Consider the following 9,309-nt stretch of genomic DNA (forward strand, 5'->3'; position numbering starts at 1 on the left):
GACTTGCCTCGCCAACTCTAATTCCACCCGGGCTTTGGCCTTCCTCATTTCGCATCTGCATTCTCTGACGATGCAAAGGCATCTAGTCCTTATCATCTAGTCCTAAGGCATCTAGTCCTTATCATCCAGGTGAGAGCATACAGCATGGCAACAGGAGGAGCAAGTTTTAAGGCTGTGTGGGAGAGGCAGCCGCAGGTTTTGTTGTCCTCCATTTCAGTTCTGCTTGTGACTCCATAGTGATGCTAAGGGCTGCACTCTCTCACTAAGCTGGCTTGCCAGGTCCTCTTAAAAAATAAGRGCTGTGCATACAACGTGTCTCTGGGGAATCTATGGTCTGCAAGGAGGCAGATGAGGTGCTTCTGACATTGCTTTCAAAGAAGGTACAAGTCTTTCTGGCTCAGTAAAACATTTGCTTTGACTCTTAGAATACAGTATAAAAGAATTAAAGTTTTGTCTATTTAATTGCCATGTCATAATATTATGACAGGTCATTGCATAACAGTCTTACTGTTTTGACTCTAAAGTATGCTATGACATGGGTCAAGCTGATGAAATCAAAATTAAATTAATGTTTTGTTTTGACAAGGTTGTGTTTCTGTTTCATTTGTTTGATAAAGTCAAAACAAAAATGCCATTTAGATTTTTCTGAAGTACAGTTGCAAAAATACATTTTGTCATTGAGATGAAGATTAAAATTTTGAGTGAGCACATTGTCTTGTGCTCAGATCTTTACAGGAGGGTTGTCTGTGGATAACACCTTTGAGTAACTGTTCAGTTTCTGATTTGTTGAGAGCTCTAGTTTTCTCTTTATCAGCTTTAGCAAAGAGCCAGTTGCAAAAGCACAGTCTTGGCCAGTATGTCTAACCTCAAGCTTTGAACTATTCTACCTTCTGCTAATACAATTCTCAGTCATATTTCTCTTCTTTTTAGCCATCTGCAACCCACTCCAGAAACAGATCGAGAAGGAAGCTCATGAGAAAACGGATTTTATGGCCTGCTAGGTCAGGAAGCATCTAAAATCTGTCTAAGGAATAAAACTGTCCTAGAAGCAGTAAGGTTTCCCTAACAGGCACATGGTGCGAACATGGCAGTGAATTTGCTCATGATTCCTCAKTATTTGTGAAGCACCCAGAAATCACAATCTTTTTATGTTGTTCCTAGCCCCTGCTGCTCAGCCTGTGTGATGTTAGACAAGCGCCTGTGCCCTGCTCTCCCTCTTGGTCTTTCTCTAGGAGGACTGAAATGTGTCTGAGACTGCRAACTGCCTGTTTTGTGAGCCTCAGCATCACAGGGGTCCTGTCTCTGCTAGAACTATAGCTACCTGATAATATATCCTTTCCATTGCACAATTTTCTATTCTGAATTTTGGCTTTCATGGTTAGATATATGTATGTTTATATATATTTGTATGTGTGTGTATATATACATATACATTTCTCTTGTTTATTCCATCTTCTCTTTCCCCCAGAGTTTCCCTTTGTTTGCCTGGTTTTGCTCTGGTGCACAGGTATTTATTTAAGTGGGGTCTGGTGTGTTTGTACCAACCCAGGTGGCTTGTAAGATGCAAACATCAGACAGCTCTTTACACATCCCTAGGTTTCCTGGATGATTGATTAATAGCTTTCTCCTTTATCAGCTTTTCTTTCTCATAACTGGGGGTCAGCTCGCATGGGCTAACACCTTCATTSAGGCCCTATTTCCTATATACATCAGCTTTACTGACTTCTTATTATCTCAGCCCTATCTGAACCTTTGTTCAATTCAAGAGGTAATTAAACTCAAAGCCAAAGCAAATGTCAGAGTGATAATGAGACAGATAAGATTAAATTTTTTTTTTCTAAGATCTGACACATACCTGAAGTGCCTGTTGGCCAATAGCCAGTGGAAAGTTTCCTTTCTGGCCTGGATATAGTCAGAAGAGTGACCAGGTAAAAAAATGGCACCACCTCCCTTCAGGTGTGCGCTGCTGAGAACAGCACCTACCTGGCAAAGCACTCAAGCATATAAGTATTTGCACTGAAGTTGTTTGCTCATGTGCTTAAATTTAAGCACGTGCTTAAGTGTTTTGTTCGACCAGAGCTTCAATCCAGTGCAGCTCAAGTGGGTGTAATTCAGTGGGTGCAATTCCATTCATTTCAGTAATGCCATTGGGAGCTCTGGCCCAGAGTGACTTCGGGCTGTAGCTGCTGACTTCACTGTATGAATCCTGCCCAAAGTCCGGTGAGTGCTGGCCTCCTGCTCTCTTGCTCCGTTTACAGCCAGAGCTCAGGGAGGTCAGGAGTTAGGCTGCTGCTCCTGCTGGTCCAGCAGAACCAAATCACCAGCTGACTTCCCCTCACTCCAAGGTATGGATCCTTTGGGAGTGGAAAGACCCAGTGCTGCTCCCTGTTTTGGTCTCCATTTTTCCCAGCCAGAGCTGAAAGCTGCTGAGKTTTGAAGGACGTTGTAGAGGGGATGCTTTAGGCACTCCCTGCACCATGGGCTGTCTTACACTCCCTTTTGCCTTTCTGGATTGGGTTTCTAATCTAAACCAGGCCTATGTTGTAATTATCAGGGCTTAGTGTGGAGAAGCCACTAATCAAAAAAAGCTGGAGTTTTCCTAGGGAGCTTCAAAGCCCTCAGCAAGCAGGAGAGCCTGTGAAGGATACACATGTTGTTGGCATGGCAGCCCTGGTAGTTAAAGTTTTACTTATGCCCATGTGTTTTTCCACTGTTTTTTTCTAATCCTCTGAAGTCTACTACACTTGGCAATGCATAGTATACACCTCTATGTTGTTCTCTCACATGTGCTTAGRTTGCAGCTGGGGTAAGTACAGCTCACCATGCTGATTGGTAGTGATTGCTGGAGTAAATGGGACTCTAGCTCCAGAACATCCCAGAAGCCCCAGTATCTCCTATCCCTCCCTGCTGGTCCCTCACCAACCTTGGCTGTCCTGGCTTGTACCCTCTTTGTTGTCCTCCGGTATGGGACTGTGGGTGGGTGCACCTGATGCTGATGCTCTCCTTAGCATCCAGTTACCAACACAGTCCTAATTCTGCTCTGTGGTCTCAGTAGCAGCATTTTGCACTTCTTCTCCACTTCCATCCCTCYCAAGAAAGTCAGGTGCTGAGGTGATGCAAGGAGCCCGTGACGAAGTCAGCAGCTGAAGGCTGGTGTCCTGGGTACGGTGCAGGGCCTAGCACATGGCCAGCCTCCCAGCAGCTCTTCCACCTGCAAGGTTTTTRCTGTGGGTGCAAGCTGCCAGCCTGATGCTTCCACAGGCTCTGCAGCGCAAAGACATGGAAAGCAATGACACCAAGATCAAGTATGTCTGTAAGCAGCAGAATTAATGAAGCTTATACAGGTCTCTCTGGTATGGAGTCAGATATTTACTAATATGTCTGAGCTCCTCTTGGAATCTTTCACCTCAGAAAGATAGACAGTTTTAGYCTGTCTCCTATAAGCAGTTACCAATCTTTATAAACAGAAATTTAATATCTCTTGAGATTCCTGCCCCTCTGCTGATGGCTTCAAAAGGTGGGAAAGAGTTGGTGCTGGGCACCATAGCTACATAAACCTTATTCCACACAGATGTCAGGCTGAAAACATTGTTTCTGTGGAGCTGCAAAAGTCAGAAAACAATGAGCAAAAAAGAGAAGGAACTGCCTTTGAGAAGTCAGGTTCAGTATGCAGCAAATTCTGTCATTATAACCATGGCTTCACTCCTGGAGGAGAGTTTGGAGGTCAGAGGAAGCTCTCTGCCTTTCTATATCCCCAGCATTAATGTCTTGGGAGTTTTTGACCAGAAAACAGTAAGAAATATTACAGTGCTGGATGCTTTTCTCCCTGCATAGTGTATTATTATTGTGAATGAAAATATATAACTAAATATGCCCCCAACATAATTTTTTATGTACTTTTTCCTCTATTATTAACTAAGTGACTCGCTCTGGAAAAAAAGGGATATGAAAGTAGAGTTTCCTATTAGGACATGAGGAAAGATCAATGTCATTTTGAATCCATCACAGTGAATACATAATAGATTATATTAGATTATACATATTAGGCTGCAAACATAAGAAGTAATAAAAATTACCTATCAGAAAGGGCACAGATTTCATATAGAAGTCTTTGAAACCATTATTACATATTTATTATTCATAAGGATAAGTTCTTTTTTTTTTCTTTTTTTTTTAATGCTTTTAAAAAAAGAACTGTGATCAAATGAAAAAAAAAATAACACAAACAAGCACAGCCCACATGTTTACCAGACATGGTTCTCAGCATGTCCAGAGCAACAACAGAGAAGCAAAACCAAATTTTCCCTGACATCTGCAGGCCCAAGTCTTTCAGCCTGTGGGATGAAAGGAAAGTGGACATCAGTCACAGCCAAGCATGTTGGAAAGCCCCTGTCGCTACTGGTGCCACTGGCTGCCTTTAGAGAGGGATTTCTTGGCTCCCGATGGTTTGCTGATGTGTAGCCCTGTTGCAAATAGTCTCCTGGCCTATCCATGCTGCCCACCTACTGATACTGTGCAGGTCCACCTTGGACGGGCATGGTTTTTAGCATGGTGCCGTGATTTGTTGCCTCAAAGCAAGCCTCTGTGCATAGCAGAAGGTGACAGGGTCGTTCCCCACTTGCTGGGCTCCTCTGTCCTCTCCCGTTGCTCTGATGCTTGGCAGAGCCTGGAGCTCCTGAGGTTAATGGCACCAAGCACAGCCTCCCGGCAGGGGTGACTCACTGCAAGAAATTACATGATGACAGATAAAGCCAGCAAATGCCACCCTGGGAAAGGCACATGCGATGGGTGACAGATAGCAAGCAGGCCATCTCCCTCTGGAGGCAAGACAGGGACGGTTAGCCTTCTGCTGCTGTGGAGAGAGGCAGCTGCRGTGCTTTGAACACTGCAAGCTCATCGAGCAGATTCCATAGCCAGGGGCTCTACAGAGAGAGCTACAACATCTTGCCTTTTGACTGGCAATTTTAAATTACCATCCAGTGTCTGGATGGTAAAATTTCACTGCTCTTCTCTGAAGGTTGCACTGCAGTTGAGGGAGGTTTCTGAGCAGTGTGTCTCTGCAAAACTCCGCTCTTCTAGGCTCGAGTTTTATTCTGCTTCCAGCCTCTGTGCAAGAGGGTAGAGAATGACTGAATTGTCCTGAAGTCATGTGTGTTTGTCTTGTTCCCTCGCTCCCAGACTCCTGGCTAATGCAGAGGTAGGGATGTTTCCTAGGACAGGCTCAGAGTTCAGAGCCAGAAAAAGTGGTAACCGTGAAGTCTGAAGTGCTTGTCCTCATCTGCAAGCAGGGAAACTCTGAGCGACAGCTCAGAATAGGAGAGTCCTTACAGAAACTATATTATTAGAGATCAAGGCCTGCAGATCATTCACTGTCTGACTGCGTGACCTGTGTGACTATAGCCCGGTTTATCTGAGCCTTTGGGGTTGATTATGCGTTTTATTGACATCTCCTGTGCCAGATAAAATGCTAGTGTTGTAGCAGTGGGACTGTCATCAGATATTCTGGTTGTCCATGAAATAAAAAAGGATTGGAAAGAGGACAGGCCTGAATTAATTCCTGGCTCAACTGTGGAGCTATACACGAGGTCCATCTGACTCAAGTAAGTTACAGCCCACAAATGAAACAGAGGAGTTGATAGTGGAGAAGAGCTGAGAGAGATGAAGGCCCCAAAGCAAAACTTACTGTAGCTTCTCGCCGCTTTTGTTGCTTTTCTCAGTAATAAAAGCTCAGCAGGGGATATTTAAAATTACAGTCATGTAATTACTCATTCACTTGGTGATGCTTGATATAAGATTTCAGCAGAGTAATGGGATCCAGCTCATGCCRCTGCAGTATGCATGCACAGCTCGGGGGAAAGGGAAGTGCGCTTTTGCTCGTAAAAGATCTCACCAGGGCACTCTGACTGAGAGGCGTTGGCATGGCCTCACAGGCACGGGTAACTCTCCAGCACAGCCTTCCACAGTAGTACGAGAAATGATTTATCTGCTGAGGAATCGGGAACTGAAGAGAGACAAGCAGCTTCTCACATCTGGTATTGCGAAGAGCAGTGGAGTGTTGCCGAGTTTTGCGGAGTATCTGATGTCTCTGATGTTTTGCAGAGTATCTGTGCAGGCGTTTTGGTATAGGACATCCATTCTTATGTGAGAGTGAGATGCTGAAGAGTAGTCTGTGAAAAGTGTCCTTGTCTTTTCTTGGGAATCTGGATATTTCTGTACATGTGTGAGTGGAGGTTAGTTGCAAGCACCAAGAGATCTGGTCAACCAGCTGCTGAGACATGCTGGCAAAACTGCAGGTGCAAATTTCTCAAGCAGTAAAAACGGTGGGATCGATATCCAGCTGAAAAACTGAGACAGAAAGCATGCCCATAACATCCAAGGCTTGGAAGTTATAAGCAGAATGAGATGTTGCGTGGAATCTGCCATTCACCTGATGTGCTGCCAAAAATGGTTCAAAAAATAGTGTAGACTAGAACACGTTATGGTCTTTGGGATCAGGTTTTCTRGGTTCTCGTGGAAAATCAAACCAGCATTAGTTTGATTTTCCAGCCCATCTAGGGTTTAGTTAAGGAAGTATTTTCCATGTCTCTGTTCTCTGGCCAGGAGCAGAATGACAGATGTGCAAAGCTGTGGAGTAGCTTCCAAGGTACCCTCTGAACACAGCACCCTGCTGTCAGCTCTTAGCAGAGATATTGCTTCACTTCCCTCCCACAGCTGGACTGAGGAAGGAGTCTAATTTCTCTTCAGACTTCTTTCTAGGTCTRCATAAAAAGGCTTAAGTAAAGAAGCAGGCAGTGCATAAACCATTGCATTTTACTTTCCATTTGTTTATTGGGTCAAACCTCAGCTTTGCAGAAATAAAAGCACCTTATATTGGGCTGGCAGGACCTGGGAGAGAGGAGAAGGAGTAGGGTAGAGAAAGGTCTGAGCTAAGGGAATGTAAAAAAGTTTTTAAAGCCTTATTTGCCTCWCCTTGCTTGGGGGTTTTTGCCTTTCTATTAACAGCCTTGGCCAGTTTCAAGGGCTCCAAAGCCCATGCTGSTCTCCCTTTGATAGAAGGGGACTTTGTAACTGCTCTATAAAGAAGTTTCAGTTTCACTTTATTTCTTTCCAACTCAGTCAGTCCCTTTCACTAAATCAGATTGCTAAAGAAACAGAAAATAGAAATCTGTTTCAATAACTGCAGGCAACTTTCCTCCTGAGATCTCTGAGCCTGGAAATGTAAGGGATGCTGCATTAACAACAGTCCGCTTCTGTAGGGCTGAGCTCTGGAATCAGTTGATGTTGCTTAAGGTTTGGGGAGAAGCCGCACCACCTCACCCTTCTGTTGCTGAAGCTCAGTGTCCTGGGGGCTAGTTTGGTTTTCATCTTCTATCAGAGGTAAAGGCTATTGATCTCAGGCTGAATTGGTAGGATTAGGTCATTTGTGCTTTCCTCTGTCTGGGAGGGAGAAAGAAGGTAGGTAAGATGTGGAAGAGCACAAGGGAGTGCCATGGTGGTCACCCCATGCTGGAGAGTCATATGCAGGCACCAGGAAGCCCTGGAAGTGCCATGGAGGGCTATGAGGATGGAGCATCCTTGATCTCCTATTGCTTGAGCGTGAAGGGAGACAGGAAAGCAGAGAAAGAAAAGCTGAGAATAATTTCCTCCTTTAAAATAGCATCCAGAGATCAACTGCAGTAGTTGCATACACTACATGTGTGCTGGCCAGTGTTGCTATCTGAGACACTTASTAAGGGAAGCAGAGGGGAAGATCATTGCTACTCAGCGAGCAATTCAGAGGCACGAGGTAAGTGATAAAGTCACTTTCATGTAAAGTCTGTTTTGCCAGTGACCTCCCATTTCTCTTTCTCCTATTCCTGTTTCTTTATGTGTAGGCTGTGGATTTTCCAGTCTTTGATTATAGCAGAAGATGACTTAAATCTCACTCGTAAAACCTAGGGTGTGAACTAGGCAGCCAGTCTCTTCCTGGACCATGAAGCAGGACCTACTATTAATGCAGCCTCAGAATCCATCTCAAACAGTGCCCAAGGATTTCAGCTCTRGCTCAAGCCTAAGGGGATATTGCTGAAGCCATAGATATCCTGCCAGATTTTTTGTGGTTGTTGTTTGTTTGTTTTGATTTTGTTTGTGTTTGTTTGTTTTCAATTGCTTTCTCTAATAGYAGGAGACCTCTGAGGAAATATTTATTTATTTTCCATTCTTGGAAGTGTAGTTTGGTTAGGAGTCAAACTACCAAGTCAGGAAGMACATTTGCAAAGTCTTACCAGAATCACTGAGAGGATAAACTCATTTAAAGAGGGACTGAGTAGATTTTCTTTCCTAGGACCCTCTCTCAAAGCAATGTTGATATGGCTCTGCTASCCAGACCCATGGTCCTGCTGGTTCATCGTCCCAATAGATGTGTTACAGGGAGGAAGGATTTTCTTCTGAAATCCCATGAGGAAGATGTTGGCTTGAGCTCTGAAGGTTTTCTATCCTTTCCGTGCCTCTTAGATGCCTATGTTCTTTGTCTTAACAGATATAGCAGTGAATCCTGGGGAGAGTAAACAGAAGAGATAAAGACCCTGAAGCCTGAAGCTTATTTGTCTGGTATCTGTTTAAATACCACACGACAAAGCTTTATTAGCACAAAGCARTAAGGTCTGCATGTGACCAGAAGTCTTTCCTGCCTGTTGTCTCTGTGTAGTCCATGTACTCACTTCTTATCCTTGGTTTATACAGCTGGTCTGAAGACCACCCCAGGTAACAAAGAAAACATCAGCTTTTGAAAGATCTGCTGGGAATAGGAAGATGTCGTATTATTTACTTGGTTGGATTTATGCATGTGTGTGTGTGTTTAACAAGGACCCCAGTGCCTGCTAGACTCCTGAGACTGGAATTTATACAGGCCAGCATTTGGCTGCTGCAGTTTATCTTGAATGCAAGAATAATAAACTCAGCTGACAGGATGATGTATGCAAAGCATCTTCTCCTCCCATGGCGTGTGGTAGAGGTGTCTGGTTTGYGGGGAGTCCTATTATTAAGTGATTAGCCTTGCAACATTATTGATATCAGATTGCTTAAGGGCTTTGGGGGATCAGTGGTACAGTAGGACTTGATGACCATCCATCATGGAGACAGCCAGATACAGAGAGTGTTGTGAGAGTATTACCTGTGTAGGTGAAATAGGTACGTGGACTTGTCATGTGAAGACTCTCAGAGATTTTTGTAAAACAAAGCTGCATCTTTGCTATTGATTGTTCTGTTATAACCTCTGCTGCATTGTTTTAATGGCTTTCTCCTTTCTTCCTTACTTGCCCTATTACTGAT

This window comes from Nothoprocta perdicaria, unplaced genomic scaffold (assembly GCF_003342845.1).
Source record: "Nothoprocta perdicaria isolate Ctin4 unplaced genomic scaffold, notPer1 scaffold_73, whole genome shotgun sequence".
In the NCBI taxonomy this organism is placed as follows: domain Eukaryota; kingdom Metazoa; phylum Chordata; class Aves; order Tinamiformes; family Tinamidae; genus Nothoprocta; species Nothoprocta perdicaria.